This window comes from Centroberyx affinis, unplaced genomic scaffold (assembly GCF_046629955.1).
Source record: "Centroberyx affinis isolate AG114_WGS23_722 - 3 ecotype Tasmania unplaced genomic scaffold, CSIRO-AGI_Caff_v1 ptg005379l_1, whole genome shotgun sequence".
NCBI classification, from domain to species: Eukaryota; Metazoa; Chordata; class Actinopteri; order Beryciformes; family Berycidae; genus Centroberyx; species Centroberyx affinis.
The window spans coordinates 78,648-99,375 of record NW_027282687.1 but is presented as its reverse complement, the minus strand read 5'-3'; the positions used below and the strand labels follow the sequence as shown (position 1 = coordinate 99,375).

The 20,728-nt window shown below is 42.9% G+C and overlaps 1 pseudogene; it reads right to left on the bottom strand.

Annotated features, from left to right (window-relative positions):
- Window positions 1-411: 411 nt before the first annotated feature.
- LOC139667225 (dynein axonemal heavy chain 1-like) lies at window positions 412-20,118 on the bottom strand (annotated as a pseudogene).
- Between the last annotated feature and the right edge of the window lie 610 nt (window positions 20,119-20,728).

The following is a 20,728-nucleotide window of genomic DNA, read 5'->3' as shown; positions in this document are numbered from 1 at the left end:
TTCATCACACTCGCTGCACTGAGTCAAGTGTTTCCAAGCCGTCTAATCTGCCAGTACGGGATGCAGGCTGTGAGTTGAGGGTGGAAAATACAGAGCTGCACTTTCGTAAGCTTTCTGAAACTGGACACTAACTGGAGTCTATTTTGGGTGAGTAATAAAACCACCTAAAAGAGACACACGCAAACACCCGAGCGAGCACGCCCAATCTTACTCCCAAATAAACAGAAGCCATACACATACACCGAGCAAAAGTTTCACAAACGTGGGTTACGCCATTTCCTTCACTAAAAAAAACCCAATTTCATTGATCTCTACAAAACAAGTCTCAGTTAAGGTGTAACTAATCAAATTGGTATATAAGATTTATAATAATACCGCTGAAGCCAGTCATGCTCAGATCCTGTGTGTAGGCTACTGAGCAGCAGGTGTAAGAGTCTTGCAGATGGGGCAGACGTAGACAGCTGAGGACGGAGGTTTGTGGTTGAGCTTGGGGATCGACCAGATGACGGCCATCTCTGTGTAGAGCTTCTTGGGCCTCCTCCCCCTCCAGGAATAGACCGTGGATGTAGCAGCCCATTTGGTTTCTCTGTTGTCTCCGACGCTGATTTCACCATTACCTGAGGGAGAGAGGATTGAAAGAAGAGGTAGGAGGAGATGGAGAGGAGAGAGGATCACAGGCGTTGAAGAATAAAGCTTCAAAGCAGTATATACTTCAATATTCAGTCAAATTAGAGTGGCTTCAGTTCTCTAATTCTATAAGGTGTTATGCCTGAAAAGTATGAGACAATGTCTTTTTAGCTGGTGAGGTAGAAACAGTGGCACTGAGACAGACAGTCAGACATCAAGTCTACTGTCTGACCTCAAAGTCAATTCCAATGGTGTCAATAAAGATGAGGGCGTAGTTCTGGCACCCTGGGGGCCAGTGGCTTCAGAGATGGTCGGCCTGGGGGAAGAGACCGTGACACAGAGGCATTATGCATTCTCAGAAAGCAGGGTAGGAAATGATCAGGGGCTCAGGGCAGAAATGCCACCAAAAGTTCATACAATGCCCTGAACTTTGAAAGCGCCCCCAAATGTCAGATGTCCAAGCCTCACCCAAAAATTGCAAAAAGGCATCAAAAGAGAAAGTTAACTGCATACTTAATGTTGAAGAGGAAACCCCACAGATGGATGACATAAGATCAACCTAACTCAAGGCAAAACCACAGTATTGCGATACTCTCTTAAAAAAAATCCCCCACAAGATGCAAGACTAATTTCTAAGGATTTTTTTGTGGCTTTTCCCCAGCAAAGGTTTCTGTGTGCGTGCACGTGGGTGAGAATCTAAGTGTGTGTGTGTGTGTGTGTGTGTGTGTGTGTGTCTGTGTGTGTGTGTGTCTTGCCCTACCACATATCAGGGGCAGCGTTGATCAACAGGCTGTTGGCCATAAGCTCCAGTTCTGATGACATCACCACTAAACCCTTCAGAGCCTTCACAATGTCACTGAGACGCTGGGAGATGATCGCCAGCAACCTGTTATAGACAGACACACAGAGACTACAGGGGAATCCATACCAGTACCAGAACCAATACAAGTACCAATACTTAGATCAGCTCATACGAGTACTACTCAAATTACAGTCATTCATGCGGCCTAGTTCTGGTCTATAATTAGGTAATTTCAGGAGCAAGGGAATGAATTGTGTTTGTTTATTCATTTTATAAAATTATGCACTGACCAATGTATAACAATCCCAAATGAAATAAAAGAATCATTCCTATCACTTGAATTTTAAGTTAAATTGATTTCTTGACCCTACAAACATACCCTTAGGATTCAGAATCAAGTGTTTATCTCCATTAGTTTCATAGGTATGGCTAAAAACAATAATAAATCAGTATTACATCCCAGATCCGGATCACCCCCAACAGGGGAAATTAGTAAGGTTTTTACTGCCTTAGCACAAAATAACCATAATATACAGTATCTGCAGGGGTTGATCAATACCAGTGACTCAACAATTATTTTCAACAGTTGCTGACATTTTCTGACTTTCAAATCTCACTTTGAGCAAGTGACCAGAGTCACCAAATATTTGAGCTGCAAAGGCTAAAACACTTCGTTCTCAAGCCAAAAAAGCAAATGACAAAGCAGTATCATTATTACAGTATTATTACAAAGCAGTATTATTATTTTTACAGGCTGTGCCAGAGACTTTTGTAGTAAGATACAAGTTCTGCTGATGTTGTTGCAATTCACACTGGTTACCTATAGAGGTCATAGATTACTTATTACCCCTTTAATTATTTTTTTATTACTCTTTTATTTTAGAGGCAGAATCGCCCCTCTTCCCATTCTTCTGGCTATATCTGGCCACTTGACCAAGCTGCTTCACCTCTTCTCCACAACAAGAGACTGTGCTAAACTCAACACGGTCAGAGATGCTTTAGCTTGGCACAGCTCACAGTTTACTTCTCTAATCTCAAAGACATTTTTCCTTGCTAGTACTACAAGCCCTGATCAGGAGTGCATACTAATCGAGTGGTCCAGGAATGAGGAAATGTGAAACTGTCTTAAGTCTGTCTTAACCACAGACCTTATCTCAGGCTTTTAAACAAAGCTCAAAAAAACAAAACAAAACTCACTTCTGGGTTTTAGGACTCAAAACTGGACCGCTCTACAAAGTATAGTGATGTGTGTCATTATAAAATAAAGAGACTATCAGTGTTTTCAGCAGTGTTATCCTGTAGTGCAGCCCAGTGTTACCTGATGACCTCCTGGATGAGGTGCATTGGTGCATTACCTGACCAACCTGAGTACAACCCTTTGGAAATTGATCCCGACTCTTAACACAATCAGTGGCTGAATTCCTGGCAGGCTACTTAGCTTTGTTGTGTGACGATTGAAGAATTATTTAGTTTGGCATTTTTCTGTAAAACTTAGTTCATGGAAAAAATGTGATGCTGTATCTATTGTTCCACAACTGTTGACCTGGATTTAAGTAACACATACGATACTATGATGCTAGCAGTGAAACCGTGAACCTGCAAACTCAATAAAGGTAATAAAACAGGAAAAGAAATCAAGTTTAAAATCTGTTCCTTGTCAGAGTTCCCTTACTTTCCTGAGGGAACACACACACACACGCACGCACGCACGCACGCACGCACGCACGCACGCACGCACGCACGCACGCACGCACACACACACCAAAATGTATGAGACATGTAAAATGTACATATAGTGTAGTCAGTTTAGTTTGGTAGTCAGTAGTTCAGAACTTGTAATGCTTTGATTTGTTTGTCACATTGTGTTGTTGTAGTCTCTAGTAATTCTAGGCCATAATACACAACCAGAGTATCTGCAAGTTTCATGAAGTTAAATTTGGTCTTTTAAAACCAGTAACAGTGAAATATAAGACCACACCAAGTTAAATAAATGTGCTGTTCCCTCATCAGAAAAACCAAGAAACCACATTTTTAATACTTTTGATAATATAGTTTTGATACTATGATTTTAGAAATTTTTTTACTTTTCTGGATCTGCAGACACCCTGACAACACAAGTCAAAGTGTCACCAGGATATGTCTAAACCCATGTCACTGGAGACACGTGTGGCAATCTATTATGCAACGTGACAAATACTCTAATTTCCTACATTTCCTTGTTTGTGAAAGGCAGCGGTTAAGAGAGAAACATGATTTCTGTTATTGTGATATCATTAGAGAGCAAACTAACAGATTATTTTTTTCAAAAAGTGACAGTGACAAGGTTGCTAATAGAACACTTGGGATATTTAAAGTGTCTAATTTTTGTTTACATTTTGCAAAGTGACAATACATGCACTATTTTGTGTATGCCAACTGATGCAGAGAAAGCACTGATCTTATGCACTAATCTTAACCTAATCTTTTCCATGGCCCTTCCATATCTCTAACTTTGATATCCAGATGTGTGTCTATCTGCCAGTAGACTCCAGAAGGGGAGTAGACATGGTCGGCACTGAGCACAGCAGGACAGTAGAAATCCTCCAGTACGTTGAGAATGCAGTGTCTGTCCCAGTCATCCGTCACACGGCCACCATAGTTAAGAAGAAGGGAATTTCAACGACAGTAGCAATAAGACGTTGGCAGTGGACGTGCAGAAGACAACAACTGGTTGAGAGGAGTGAAGTGAAAGAAAGAAAGAAAGAAAGAAAGGAAAGGAGGAAATACTGTTCTCTTAACAGTTGTTTAAATACAGACTGACAGAGAGTCCTTCTCTCTCCCACCTTGTATGGGACGTCCTGGTACTTGTCCAGGAACATTTTGAGCTGGCTGATGCAGATGCGCAGGTCTCCGTCAGTTAACTCATAGGGAATGTGGAAGCCAAATGGGCCAAACTTCCTGCGCTCAATAGCATTTCCATGGAACATACACAGAGACAGGAGCAGAGACTTGAACGCTGCTGTCTGGAGAGGAGAGGAGAGGAATAAGTATTTGGGAGGTACCACATTTTTCACAGCAATTGCAGGAATTACACAATAATGACACTCTGCTAAATGCAGTTTGCAAAAACGCCGTTGATCCAGAGTTTTCTGACAGAGAGAGAGAGAGAGAGAGAGAGAGAGAGGAGCAGAATCAAGGGGAGGGTGAGTGTGTGAGAGGCAGACCTTAGTGCAGGACATGATAAAATCATTGGTGAGGCTCAGGTAGGTCTTCAGTAGGTTGGCCTTGATGCCCTGGGGAGGCTCATCAGCCATTTTGGAGCCATTCTGGAGGATGGGCAGGGTGAACTTGTTGCTGGGCAGACGGCAGTCTCTGTGCACCTGTTGGGGAGGGGCAGTGAGTGATAAAGGCAGTAATTAAAGTCGCAGTGACTGTGTGTTGCTTCTCTAACATATGAATCATCTAACACACCTGTTCATTTGCGCCTAGTTGTAGTTCTATCTTGGGGTTGTCTTCAGGATCTAATTTTACGTGCGTGTGTTTGTGCATGCCTGTACACTTTTGTGTATGTGTATGTGTATGCACACACACACGCACACACACACACACACACACACAGCGTCTCTTCTCCACGGTGGGCATCCAGCTGGGGCCAGGTGACAGTTCTGGAAGAAGACCCACTGACCTCTCTCCATGGCACTGTCCATCATGCAATCATGCTGCTGGACTAGCGGAAATACCAAGCAAAAGGGCTAAGCATGAGGCTTTAATTTAAGACACCAGACACTGGTTTGCTGGAAGTTTTGTTCTTTTTTTAAGGAGAGTGGGTAGCCTTGTCAACATTTTGCTGGTTTTTGCCAGTGCTGTGGGGTATAGCATGTCTCCCTACACTCAGTTTGACTAGCTAGGGCTCTCTCTCAGTTCCCAACAGTACAATACAGACAGTCAGGAAATTGAGGGCAGGGTGATGCAACAGTCCAATATGAGCCAAAATTTCAACTCATGTAATTGCAAGAAACATGACACATGCACTAGCATAATGAACCTATTGGGACAGTTCCAAGGGAATTAATTACTGGGAATAGGAATGTTTAGCCTGCCACTAGGCTTCAGCTGTGTTTGGGAAAATGAGTCTTACAACCTGCACAACAGTTTTTCTGTGGTTGTTATTTATGTTTGTCTTATTTATGTGCATGCTCATGGTGAATGTGGCAGCTCCTAGAGATGTTTGGCACAAAGTCCTGTCCTCTGGCCTGAAATAGAGCAAATAATTAGCATTGAGGTGGCCATTCTTAGCAAGACAAATGAGAGTGGCCTGGTTCTTTGAGAAAGTGATTTACAGTGGCTTTTCCCCTGGGTCAGAGAGTGAGAGAGTGAGAGAGAGAGAGTGCGAGAGAGAGAGAGAGAGAGAGAGAGAGAAGAGAATGATAATTCCCAGGCACTCCCCTGGCCCTGACCTGGCCCTGGCCCAGAGAGATGGCAACTTCATGACGTCAGCAAACTTGTAGAGGTCGGCGGCGAGGTCGTCCCAGGGGAGAGGACAAAGATGAGAGGAGTGGAGGAGGACGCCTCCTTGAAGACCACCGACAGGTCTGACGACTGGAGGAGAGATAGAGGGAGAAGGGGAGAGAGACAATAAATATTGCTGTCAGAGGCAAACAACCAGTAATGAATTTCAGCTGAAGTTAACATGGCTAATTCTGTACCCCAATTGTAAAACAAATGTTTGCACTGTTGATGACTCAACCAAAACTAATTAGACGATTATGGCCATGAAAATATCATCATACCTTTATGCAATGAACATGGATATAAGTATAAGTATACTGAACAAAGTCTTAATTTTTAAGATGTAGGAGGTAAAATTTGTTAGCATTTGTTAGCAATGGTAGTCAATCACACTAAGAACTATATCTAAACAATCATGTGCAGCACATTACAAACAGATGAAACTGAAGGAGTTGCATATGACTTCTCAAGAATGGACATTAAATTGCACTATCATTGCTAACAAATGCTAACAATAACTTCTGCTTCTAATATCTCAGTACATTTTGGATGGAATGAATGGACTCCCAGGTTATAAATAGTTATAAATTGGATTTTCAAAAGCCTTGGGAAAAGAGGTCACAATATATATTTCAATAATAGTGATGTAGAAAAGAGATTGAATAGATTGAGCAAAAGTGATATTGGCATTGACATCACTTAAGTAGACATAATAACCTGTATAAAGTGTGTATTACCTGGGCAGCAGGGTGAAGTTAATGAGGGTGACTTTGGTGGAGATCTCTGGGAAGGGTGTGGGTTAGGCATCTTGGTGGTGACGTACATCTTGAAGTCATCTTGGTAAGAGATGACTTCATCTCCCAGCTTCAGGACTGTGCTGCCCTGCTGCTTGTATGTCCAAGGGCCACAACATGCAAAAACTTGAGTCTAAGAGACCAACTCATGTTAGACATTTGCATAACACTGACATACAATAGATTTGGGTTTTGTAATGGATGTGTTTATTGTGTGTATTCACCAGCCACAACAAGACGGGTTCCAGAGCAGGATCTGGTTCCTCTCCCACTTTCTCCAAGAGGTGGGGTTTACCAAAGAGAACGGCATTCTCAAGACTGCGGAGGAAGTCCGGGTCACCGAGCTTCATAACATCAAATCCACTGTCACGCTCCTGGGTGAAAACAGGAAGCAAGCATGGGTGAGCAGTGAATCATAGATACAAATACAGGTACTGAGAAGCTTTCTGGAGAAGTAGTGGACCTAATTCAACAAATCATCTCTGATGGGAAGTGCCCACTTTAACCCCAACGACTGTCACCCATCCCCATTTATTAACATCCAAGCCAGGTTCCTCTGTAGGCCCTAATTTCACCCTAATTTAACAGCACAAGGGATATTTGCATCAAATCCTCTGTAGTGGCAACTACTGGTGCTGATAAACAACATATAATTACAAACATTACACATGATGGTAATTGATACTGTATATTACTGTAAGATCTTGTTTTTTATGACTTTTGGTCTCACTGGTACCCTCTGCAGTCAAAAGAGAGTCCTACTCCTCACCATGTTTTTGATCCACTTGGCTTGCTCCTGGGGATCAATGAACAGAGCCCAGCGCTGAGAACACTGGGTGATGATGCCATTTTCCACTGAAAAGTTATCCATCGGCAGGCCTGTTATCAGTACATATACAAATGACAAACTGATGATGAGAAAAGTGAATGAGTCTACAAGCAGAGTCTACAAGCAGGCTGATAATATGAAGTCGGTTGAACTACAAGTAAACATGATCTGACTTAAACATTGATAAGCATACACTGCTGCTGACCCACTACACAACAGTATTGAGATACAACAATTACTATTCTTGACAATAATCTGCAATTTTCTATTGTAAAAAGGTCTCATTTTAAGTTCAATCTTAGAAATACTATTGGAAAGAATTGTTACATAACATTTAGTCAAAATGCTTTGAAATCATGTGGCAGTTGTTTTACATAAATCAACATTTTTAAGTTTTTAACTTTTTAGCATAATAATACATACAGCACTCACACTCACAAGCTCAGCTGCAACCCACTTACAGTGAAGGGTCCCAGGTAAGCCACGTATCCTACAGATAGAAGCACGTCTCCTGCCACTTTATTAACCATGTATGCTCTCCTACTAAATGCTGTCTGTTATAGTATACACTATATATAGTTATAGTCTGTTTAATTTGCTTTAGCAATTTTACATACACCAACTCCCCGGGTCAAATTCTTAGTATAAATGTACATGGCGATAAACTGAAACATTTGACCACTTAAAAAAAACAAAAAACAAAAAACAAAATAAAACCTCCTTGTGGTCCACACCTGGGAGCTTAGCTGTTTATAGGAGAGCTTGAAGGTGGTGGTGATCTTCTTGGAGAGGACTTTGGCATCGCTGAAGCCAAATGAGTAGAGGGAGATCTCTGCTATCATAGCATAGTCAGGGTCCATTGTAGCCACAGGAAGGAACAGGGCCTGTAGATGATAGAATCGCATGTGTTGAACCCCAACTGCTCATCCTCAATGGTGAACATTCGTTTTAAAAGTGATTGTCATTTGAAAACCTTGAGATTATCAGGCAGTTCAGTGCGGCCAGCGTAACTAGGATTCATAGTGATGAAGACAGCACAAGAAGGGACAAGAGGGATCTCTGTCCCTTCAAACACAAAGCGTTCCACCTAAAAACGCCAACAACATGCACACAGCTATTTCAGTGTTATAAGATGCATCTTCATGTGTGCACTCAAAAACTATGGATCCTGTGACCCCCTATTGAAGCAGTATCTCACGCTTTGCTGTTAGGCCTTCTGAATAGTGGTGATCCGTTGTGCCACCACAGACAGCACCTCCACATCAATACGATTAAACTCATCAAAGCACGCCCAGGCTGAAAGGGAAAAGGGAAGTCAATCATAATTGAATACAAGCTCTGAGAGAAACTCCAGTCTCCAGTTTCACATAGAAAAGGAATCCAAAATGGATGTGATTGATAGCAAGATTTTTGCTACTTGACAACGTAGCTGATATTCCATCACAATTTTAAGGTATGTTTCTCTTACCTGGCCAGTCCCTTGAGGGAACTTGCCCATTGCAATGAAATCCAGCTGATTGGAGCAGTTGACAACCACTGTCTGGACAGCCAGGTCTTTCCCAGGTAGTGGTTTCTGTCTTTCCTGTCCCTGCTGGACCCGCAGGAGCCCCTCCAAACTTCAGGCGTAGGGCCCCTGTCAGGGTCAGCTTGCATCTGGAAGAGGCAGAAAATGTTTTAATTCAAAGAGCATATGGCATCAAGGGAAGAACAGAACAGCAGATAGCAGCAGAATGAATAGCCAGGGGCCTACCTGTCAGTGAGCGGGGTGACGACCAGACATCCAGAGTTACCCAGGTACTCATATCCATCCTACATTCACTGCTCGGATGTACAAGTCATCTTTGGCCCAGTAATATCTATAAACAATGAGCAATCACCACTTGACCAGGCCATGATAACACACTACCGTCTACTAATACAATACCGTCAGCTGTTACACCCCGGCTGGGACGTTAAAGTTGTATTGTCCAATGTTGAAAGGCATAATGAAAATGAGTAGTGACATAACAGTCCAGATTTTAACTCGCAAATATCAACAGGTTAGAAATTATCGGGGCGGCCTCGATGCACCTGCGAACGGTTTGGGAGGGTTAAGATTCTATTTGTAAACAGCTCACATTACCAGATATTCTGTGCTGAACATCAGTACCAACCAATGCCCAGATCCAGATTTATCCTCCGATTGTCAGGAGGGGTGAATCGGGCATACATCGGCGGAAAAACTCCTGTTATCTGAGCCCAGCATCAGTCATGTGATATGTTTCCAATAGTCTAAGAGGAGAAGAAGAGATGAAGATAATTGTGAAGAAGCAACCCGAGCGATGTTCTCAAACCATTTGCACGAATGAGGCTGTACAGCAGAGGGATCTTTGGTCTGGGACAGAATCTCCAGCAGCTCATCATCTGACAGGAAGCAGAACCTACAAACAAATAGGCTTGTGCAATTAATAGTGTATAATCTTTTATTGTCATTTTAGTTTCCACAACAAATGATTGTAGAATACTGACATATTGGCAATATTGAAGCATTTCATTTCACTTCAGAATAGTCAAGATGTTGAAATACAACAAATACAAATACAAATACAGTTCTTCAAATTATCAAGACCATTTATTGTGATTGATAATCATTGAGCTCTTTCTGGACCAGTTCCAACAGCTTGTTACACTCCCTCAGATTGTATCGCAGACAGGCATCTTGGCACAGGTCAATCACCTAGAGATAAACACAGAAACACACATGTCGACACACACACACACACACACGCACAAATCATTAACAAAGCTGTGGGCTACTCTCTGTATCCCTACAAACACATCTCTGTCTTATATGATGGGAACTGTTGTGGGAGCCCTGACCTGTCGGTTATCAAAGGTGCTTTTCATGACCTTCCTCCATGTGTGCTCCATTTTCTGGTATCTGCTTCCCTCCACAGGCAGCTGGCGGTTGATATCGTCAGAGCTGAACATGGGCTCCAGGTCGAGCCAGGAGCGCTGGCATGTCAGCAACTTCTCCAGCACATCCTGCAAGCACCAGGAGAGGGCAGCAGCACAACATGAGCAACTGCACTGACATGGCAATGATACAAGGGGCCCTATCTTACACCCGGCACAAAGCGGCGCTAAGCATAGCGCACGTGTCATTGCTAGTTTCCGACCGACGCAGTTGTCATTTTCATGCCCAGCGCCCACGTTGTTTAAATAGCAAATGTACTTGCACCCATCTTTGCGCCCATGGGTGTGTTGGTCTTAAAATGAGGTGTGGTCAGGTGCATTGTTGGCGCATTGCTATCTTGAGGCAGCGGAAAGCGATTGCACCACTGACCAACAAAAACCTGGTCTAAAGTCTGGCGCAGTATTTTCCTGCAATTTAAAGGGCGCATTATTCAGATAGTAAGATGCGTATCTCTCTCTCTCTCTCTCTCTCTCTCAAACACACACACAACGTTACCATGCAAAATAGAAAAATATGATCATCTAATATGAAAATTTGCACTTTACTTCATTCCTGACATGTATTTTGTTGCCAAATTGCCATATGCTTTCACCATTACGCAATGCCAAATGCGCAACGTACATGTCCCGTTAACCATCATCACACATTGCCAATTTTTAAATAGGCAACCTACAACCAAGTAAAACAGCACAGTAAATATGTAAAAAGCACAGCCCAACAAAAAGTCATGAAAATAAACCGCAAAGACATCTTACCTTCACCCGACGCACAACATAGGCCTACCCGCACACACACAACGACATCGCGCACGAGCAGATCCGTTTCCTCAGCAGAAAACCGTTTCTCCAACTTGCCGAATCCGCCATTTAAATAGCAATGCGCCAAGGTGCAAGCGCACCTGGCTCTTAAAGGGAATATGAGATGACACTCTGATTAGTTGAGTTCATGTTATGCCCAAAACACACCTATGATTAATTAAGGGACTTAGTACAACCCTTTGCGCCTTGCGCCTTACCCTGCACCCACATTGTGCGTTGTTTAACTAGCAAATTGGATTTGGACACGCCCTAAATGCACTTGCGCCATGCGCTTTAGACCATGCGCCATGGATTGTTTAAATAGGGCCCAAGGTGTCTTACTGTTAAAATGTGTGTGTGTGTGTGTGTGTGTGTACCTGCGTCTTCCTGAGCTTGTTCTCCCAGGTGGTGATGCGATATTCAAATGGCTTCTTGAAAGGAGAGAGGGACATATTTTGGGTCATGGCGATGTGTTGGTCCAGCAGCTGGGAGGCCTCGTCTGGGCTCTTAAGCACGTAGGTGCCCGACTCCTTGTAGGGCAGTACATCGAAGATTACCGTCGACCACTCCTGTTCCATCTTTTCCAGAGCCTGGGTGAGTAAGTGTGAAAGAACACATAGTTTAGTTTGAGAGGCCATAAGAAAATTTGACCAATCCAAAAATATATACAGCAAAAATTCAGTGTCGAAACATTGCAATTAATATGATGAATCTATTATGATATACATTAGTTGCCCCATAATCACACAGCTGACTGTACTGTGTAAGATATACACAAACACACAATTAGGGTCCATAACAATTCAATGTTACCTGTTCAATGGTGTACTCTTCCCTAGCCACCTCAGCCATGTGGGCTATCTCATCCATGTGTTTCTGCAGGCCCAACTCCAGGCAGTGGGAGAAGGTAAGGTTGGCTTTGGGCTGGACGTTCATCTGGATGCGATCAGAAAGCATCTGCCAGTGGCGGCTCCTCATCCCCTGGTTGCTCAGGCCCTGGATCAGAGGGACGTGAGGACGGAAGTCTTCGATCTTGCTGCAGATTTCAGTTGCCACCATCTGGCAGTCTAGAGATGGATGGGGTGCAGAGGAAATAGGGAAAGTGAAAGTAAGCGGGTGAGAAAACTGTGGTTAGATGCACTAACCATCATGATCTATTGAAGGGCATTGAAGGGTGTTCATATTTTGTCAAAGTATGAACACAAAGGCCACACATATCCATCCCTCTAGTAACTCAATAAAAGTAATGAAGCATGTTTCACTAACCAGGGATGTCCTTGAACTGTTGGACACACTCGTGCATGGTCTTAAAGGCAGCTGTGACGTTGTGCCCCAGCTGCTCGGGGTCGATGATGGACAGCGGGTCATTGAGCCAGCTCTCGTGCCAACGTAGCCAGTCAGAAGTGGTGGTCCAAAGGTCCCTGAAGGGCTGGAAGTCCTTTATCAGCTTCTGCAGTCGATCATACTGTGACACAACATTTTATTGTTAGAAAAACAAGTCAAATGTGTATTCTTGCCCTGTTTTGTTCAAACCAAGGGGGAAAACATCTATGACAAAAAAATACATCTGGCGTGACCACATGTATCAATAGATTATTTTGCCTGAAGATAAAGATGCTGGATACATTGTTTCCCACTCACATTAGTGATGGGAATCCCAAAGAGACGTTCTCTGTTGTTGTAGGTTTGGGCCATAGTCTGGCACTCCTCCAGTTGCTTGCTTGCCTGCTTCACCTCGTTGGCTGTCTCATGGGCACGATCAATGTCTGTGTGGGCCGCAAACCCAGCGACCAGCATCTACAAACACAGTTCCGGTGATTAACAGCCAGATGAGATGAACTTACCCTGTTACGCTTGAAAAAAAGAAGTTCTAAGATTACAGCAGATAAACCAAGGCCTCTCTTGAGCGCATGTTTAAGTTAAACATAACTGCACATAGTATTGTAGAGGTTTCAATGACTTCTATAGATTTTTGTTGGGGCAGCCTGCAATTAACTATTTAAAGGCATACCTTGACATTTTATATTTTTGTTGCCTATTTTTCTTCATCAGAAACTGGTCACAATATGGGAAAAAGTTTCTCATTGAAAAAAAAGTTTCTAATTTCTCATTGAAACCCATTAGGTAGAGGTCACAGCTAGTGTTGCCTCTTTGTTGTCATTTTTCAGCTGACTGAAGTGCCAATACTGAATCCCCACTGTGATAAGTGGCTGGTGAAGATAATAACTCAGATGGCCCAGCGGACCTGTAGAGAGTCTATTTGCTCCTGGAAGTTGTTCTGGTTGACCAGCTGGATCTTGTGGAAGCGCTCCTCATCGTCCACATGCTGGACAGCTACTGCTTCCATCTGGATCATTATCTTATGAGGCCACCCAATAGCTGTCCACCTGCACAGAAAAAGTCAGAGGACAGAATTACTATTATTCAGTTAACATTTCCCTCTATTCACTCTAACCATTATGAACCCCACAAATATATCTAATTCCCATCTGAAAACATAAAAAAATATCAGTCTCCCAAAATTTTGCCTGATGACTTCGTATGGATTGCATTCAACAGTCTTACTTTCTATTAAAGTCCTCATCTGAGAGGCTGTAGAAGAACTCGTCCAGTAGCTCATAGTCTGAGAGGGTCTTGCCTAGACGTTCCTGTTGTGGACAGATTGGACAAATATGATGTGTTGAGGAATAAGCCTTGACGTGGTGTATAACTGAAACAGCCAGTTCGCCCCTTCTATCTGCACCTTGTGACTCTTGAGCTGTTCTGGGATTTGTTTCATCCAGTCCCTCTGCTCTGTCAGCTCCTCAATGCTGTTGGGCTTCTCATACAGCTTTCTGCTGATGACCTCACACTCTTCACATGCCTGGACACACAAACACAGAAATGTATTAGATCACAATGGTCACATTGTTCAGGGCTGTAATCAGGCACACAAAACAAAATATGGTATGGCCATATGGTAAACATAAATATCCTCAGCAGTCATGTCTTAAAAGTGATATACTGTATTACAACACTTAACTGTACTTCACCCTTATGACTTCTATTTTTCTGTTTTCTAAACTTGCAACTTACATCTTCAACTTGCTTGCGCAGCTTATGGGCAAGGTGGTCTAGCACTGCGTTGGCTAGAGCCTTTTGTTTCTTAGAGAGAGCCTGACGTACAGTCTCTACACTGACAGTGAAGGGGCCGATGACGATGGAGGACGGTATAGAGTGCTCCAGCTTCTCCTTCTCCTTCAGGTGTTGAACTGCCTCTTTCTTCACTTCCTGGGCTGTCTGTTCCCCCTGATTACGGGCTCTGGAAGACAAATGACAAACCCATGCACAGTGATTAAGCCTTTAAGTAAAAAATACAGTAGTTGTAAATACAAATAATTAATGCAATGGGAAATGCCCTATGGGTGATGGAAAATTAAGTGGAACACCAATGTTTTCATTTAATAAAATAAGCATCTCATGACTGCACCAAAACCGTTACTGATCCTACAGTATTACATAGTAGTACATCTGCCACTCACATGTCCTTGAACTCATGGGGAAAAAGGTGGAGTTGTGGAAATCTGCGTGCATAGTCTGAACAAAGTCTTACTTCAGGAGGGATTCTATGTCCGAGTTGTGTAGCTCCAAGTGTTTCTCATATTCAGCAGCGTAGGCCCTGAGGGGTATGGCAGCTTGGCGCAGAGCCATGCGGACCTTCTCTCTATGCTCAGTTACTACTGGCTCAAACAAACCCACCGACTCCAGCAGGGAAATGCCACTGAATAACAGCTTCTGCATCACAAACTGACATGGAGGAACAATTATACAGTAAATCAGCAGTATCCTCAGCGTCATTGTCACTGACCTTATACTCATCATCATCATCCATAGATAGTAGTGCCTATCATAAACATTTTCATTACTTTCATTGCTTTCCTTTATAGGTCATGCCAGATTCTATCTTACCTTTTCAAGCTGCGGTACATTGTGTGTGGCCAGGATGCCCTTGTCCAACAGGTTAATGATAGATATCTCAAAGTTCTCCAGAGGAGTGCTGTAATAGACTCCAGTCTGATCCAGAACCAACTCCACCAGGAACAGAGGGTTCTTCTTGGGCCTGGATACAGAGAGTGGAGTAATACTACCAACACAATATATAAATCACAGTAATATGACATGTCATAGGCACTATCAAACACTCATTAAAACTGAGTACACAATATAAGGCTGTGTGAGATCCAGTTAACGGAACAGTATGTGTAAATGTATTGTATGCGTGCATGAAAGTGTATAGAGGTGTTTGTGTGTATGTGAATGTGTGCCCATGTGTGCATATATGTGTGTGTGTGCTTCCTATCCTACTTGTAGGGGCTGGTGATCAGGTTGTTTTCCCAGACCAGGTCCTGAGGGCAGGTCAGCACACTGTGGCAGGCGTCCAGCAGCAGCTGAGCTAGGCTGACCAGCGAGCCCTGCACCAGGAAGTGCAGTGAGTCCTGAAGGTTGTAGTGCACCAGGGACATCAGTCTGCACAGCTTGGACATCTTGTAAATATCCCAGCGAGACACATTCAGGTTGTACCAGCCAGGGCCAATGTCCTTCAGCTTGGATCGGATGCTGTTACACAACGTGGTCACCCAAGAGTCCCGAAGAAACGAGGCTACCTGGAGATGGAGGAAAGGCTTGATGTTGCTTTATTCATGTGATAGTCAGCTGGTTCTTGTGTCTGCAAGTAGCCTGAGGAGCAGGTGAAACTGGAGTGCATTGCTTGTTTCTCTGGTAATACCCTTATAATCATCAGCAAAATTTTGTCACTGCCAATGTTAATGAATAGGACTTGTAGAGAATTTTTTTTCCCAATACACTTAGAATAAAACAAAGAGTTGCTATAGATATCGCTTGGAAATTGTTGGACCAAGAACTATGCAACAACCCACAATTGTCCTGATGACTCCCATTCATTTAGCATTATACAACAGTTAGTTCCGGTCGAGTAATCTGATTGGACAAGAGGCATTCCATGAGTACAGTATAGTATACAGTATAGTACAGTATAACCTTCTGACCTGGCAAAAACAGGAGCTATCTTTCACAAGTTTTAGAAAGAAATTCATCTTTCATCCCTCCTTTGTAAATTACATAAATGCTATTTTGAAAGTATAGCCCAGTGGTGACAGTGTAAAAAGCTACCTGTGAATGTTTCTGAGACTGGGTGAGCTCAAATTCCTCGAGACGCAGTGCCTTGGTGAAGGTGATGTGGAACAGACTCATAGCTGCTACTCTGTTGCATTCAGCCCGTATTGTGGATAATATATCAATCACCTCTGGCTTAGTCAGCAGGGAACTGAGGGTAAATGCAGCTCGGTTCTTCTCAAAAGCATAGTCAGGGACTGACACACACCCTGTAGATATGTAGCACAGTGCAGTGTTCAGTGTTTAGATTTTGAAGGTGAATGGACATAGACACATAGACACACACACACACACACACACACAAAGCAAACTGGCTCACCTTTTTGTGGTACAGGATCTTTATGTGGCAGGGTGATGTGTGCAAACTCCTCTGGGTAGCTCATCACTACTTTGTCCAAAATGAGTCGGTTCATGGTGCAGTCATATTCCAGTTTTATCTCCTTCTCCAGGTCCCCTACACGCTCCTGTAGACTGCACACATGATAATGTTACCCACCCTTCAAAGAAGGCCTATTTATAGGGTAAAGTTTGGTAAACTCAAGGGCATCTATTATAAAATAGTAGCAACAGCAAGGTACATTGAACAGGGGGAAAATGATAAGTGACAACAAAGTCAAAGTTGAGAAGTAGTGATGCTCACTTTTCCAGTCTGCGGCCAGGAGTGGAGAGGACAATCCTTTTAATGCGCTCAAGGCTGTGAGTGCTGATGGAGGGTGTGCCACTCCAGATGGGCATGCAGTCCGCAGTCAAGTGGTAGAGGATCAGGGCCTCTGTGTTCAGCCTCAAGTCCTTGGCAAACTGTACCCGCTGGGCAAAGATACGTGGGTCCTCAGCACTGAATAACAACCTGATCCTGGGTACCCAGTATTGAGTGGCTGTAAGCATGGGGGTTACTCCTACTCAGGAGAGGGAGATGGGAGGCATACATGTAAGGTAAACATGGAGAAAAATTTGTGAGAAGAAAAATATGAGAGTTACAGCACTATACATCATCATAAGAATGCAAATTCACAGTGTGAAACACTAGCAGGGTTGCCTGGTATCCACCCCCCATGAATCGCAGTCTTTGGCACTTTTTGAATTTTCATGGCGACTTTTAGATGTCTGGACACAAGCCTATCCCCGACCAATTGGTTGTCAGTTATCAAAATCTTTGACCAATCACAGTAGCAAAGCAGATTGACATAATCTGGAAATGCCTCAGAGCAACAACAATCATGTTCCTATTTTAATTCATCGATGCCATTCAGTTTTTTAACTGCTGAAATCTCTAAATCTAGCTTGCTATTATCTTGATTCCTTTGCCAGCGCTGCCATTTTGGTAGTTGTTGTCACGCTCTGTAACGATCGTCGTAAGTAGGTTATTATAGTTATATACAGCCTAGTAATATATATAGTTATTTTGGACTGTATCTGACCAAAATAACTGCCGGTGGATAGGCTTGTGCCCCTATGAATCACCATGCAAATTCAAAAATTAAAGACTGCCATTCATGGGGGCTGGACACCAGGCAACTAGCAGGGATAAAGCAGCCAATTGAACTTACCCTTTTTGTATCCTCCATTTAGAATGGGCTTTCCTTTTTTGTCTGTTACTCTGCCATTTATGTCAGCCTTCTGTACCAGGTACTGGTCTTTCTCCTTACTGTAGTCAAGAACCCCGACAAAATGCCAGCTGTACTCCAGGGAGGGGCTTTTTGGGTCCTCTTCAGAAAGCAGAGGGAGAAATGAGAGGAAAAATGGAAGAACAGAAAAAAAACATCCCTCTCTATTTTTATATTTCTGAGGGCAATTTACCTGGTGGAATCTTGTCAGTTGTAGGCAGCAGGGCTTTAGCAGGTATAGGTTTGCGATTAGCTGATCCTTCAGCATACCCCAGGGCAAGCCAGTCTGCTGGAGTACGGCAGTCATAGTCCTCATTATCAAATGCCTGGGAGAGAAACCCAAGAAAAATGAGTGAGTGAGTGACTGAAGGTGCTGTACTATTTTACTCTGTAAAATATTATGCTATGGTAATTGGGAGCTAAACCGCCATGGAAAAGCAGTAGCAAAATAAATGTTAGCAGGCTCACCTCCAAGGGCAGGTAGTTTGACATAGGAGGGGCAGGATTGTCCAAGGTGGTCACATGTTCCTCACTGCTGTTCTGGTGTCTTAGCAATAGCTGGTTAGAGTCTATGCCTTTCTCTGCGAGAAGCTGAGTAATGTCCAGCTTCAGGTATTCCCTTCTACGTCTAAAGGAAGAGATAATATAAAACGGTAATATCATTACAGTGGCTGATTACTATTAATGGCAATTACTGTCAAATATACTTATTGTAAGTTAGACAAGTTTAGACAAAAGCGACATAATGTAATGTAATAATGTAACGTACCACTCTGTGTCTCTATTCTTGCCCTCTCTCTAAATGAAAGTCATAATAACAGACACCTTTTGTAAACCTAGCACCACCTGAAATACACAGGAAATACAAAGAGGCAAGCTACACAGCACTAGGTGACGGTACCTCCTCTGTCTAAGTAACCCTGGCACCCACAAACATACCTCTCTATCTCTAACTTGCGGGGGATCTGGCCAGGCATGGTTTGGTAAGGCAGCTGGACCTTGGGTGTATATCCACCAGGAGCGAAGTCAGTGATCTGTGGTTGCTTTGTGGTAGGTCCATGGTTATTCTGTTCAACCAGCTTGAATAGGTCAGGTGGAGTCTGGAAGCTCATCACTGAGAAAAGAGTTTTGACACAGACAAATACAACGTTGTGCTCCTCTTGAACAAATAGACTATGTGTGCGGCATATCAGAGATAATGAATAAAACAGCCTACATGCTGAAAACGTGGCATGTAATGTCTCACCTTTTGGCGTGTTGAACTCAAGGCTTTCTTGGGACAGTAAACTCAGTTGGGTCTCTGGTCCTTCTCTATAAGACTTTGAGCAATTTTTATTTACTTTTTTTGGGGGGGACAAATAAGAAGTCTGGTTTTCTTATTCTGTTTCCCACTACTCATATAGTATTGACTGTGTGTCTCCACTTGCTTTAACACGTTGATTCAGAATTGCAAGTACAGTTTGTTTGTGGGCCAGGAGCAGATACTAGTTCTGCAAAGGGTGGGAAAATAACACCAACTGACCACCTGTCTAACTGACTGATGTGTGAAACTAATAACCCATGTACCTAACCACCTGTGTAACTGACTGACTTGTCTAACCACCTGTCTAACTAATCACCCGTCAAACTGACCACCTGTGTGACTGACCTGTCTAATCACAGCCCACACAGTTTCTCCAGGAACTGTCTTTGTACTTATTTGACGGTGGCTGGTAAATTTGTTTAACCTTAACAACTCTGAAAGTAGACCTACCTGACAGTTTGGCAAGTAACCACATTATTTGGATGTTTGTTTTGTGTTCTGAAGAACAGTTCGGCTTGAAGAATAGCGAAAACGTTAACGTATTTAAACCAGCCGCTGTGGTTGTGAATGAAAGATCTGCTCTCTGTTTGCAAAACAAACTATTGTATCTCATTGCCGAGTCTAATGCTAAAACTCGCATGCCTAAACACAGGCTATGAAATCTTAAATAGCTAACACAAACACTTAGCGTTACGCTAATGTTAGCTAGCATTGTCAATCAAGTCACCTGTCAGCACAACTGTCATCCCGTGATTGGAACTCAAACAAACTGTGACGAGCATGACGCATTGGCTGGATTTTGTAAACCATTATAGGCGACATAATTTCGACATGCCTTGTTTGAAATACATAACGTTAAAACTTACTCCGTGCTGTCCAGTCTTTACATGGATAGTTTAACATTACTTGAAATGTTGTCAACTGAAATCTCTGTATACAGTGGCAACGGTTGTCATGGAAGTTGATCTATGGAAAGCCAGCCGGTCCGGCAGAGTGAGCCAGAGCGTCAGACTGTAAAAAAAAAAAGACTAATTAGCCTAAACTCTGTAACAACAAAGCCTCGCGGAAAAAAATGTCTGTACAAACAAATTTGGTAAACGTTAATTGATTTATTTATTTTAGTGAAAGAGGAATACCGCAGTTTAAATTAATGTTATTCATATTGCACAGAGTAGTCTAATCAATAGGAGTATTTAACGTGAACTAGGCCTACTCTTTGCATGCGTGTTTTGCATTTCGAAGCTAAAATGAGCAACAAAACATAGCCTAGATGACTGCTGCCAAAATGGTTCATGGCTCACTTTTCCATCTTGTGGCAAACCTTGACCTCAAACCTCATGACTTTCGCTACATAGT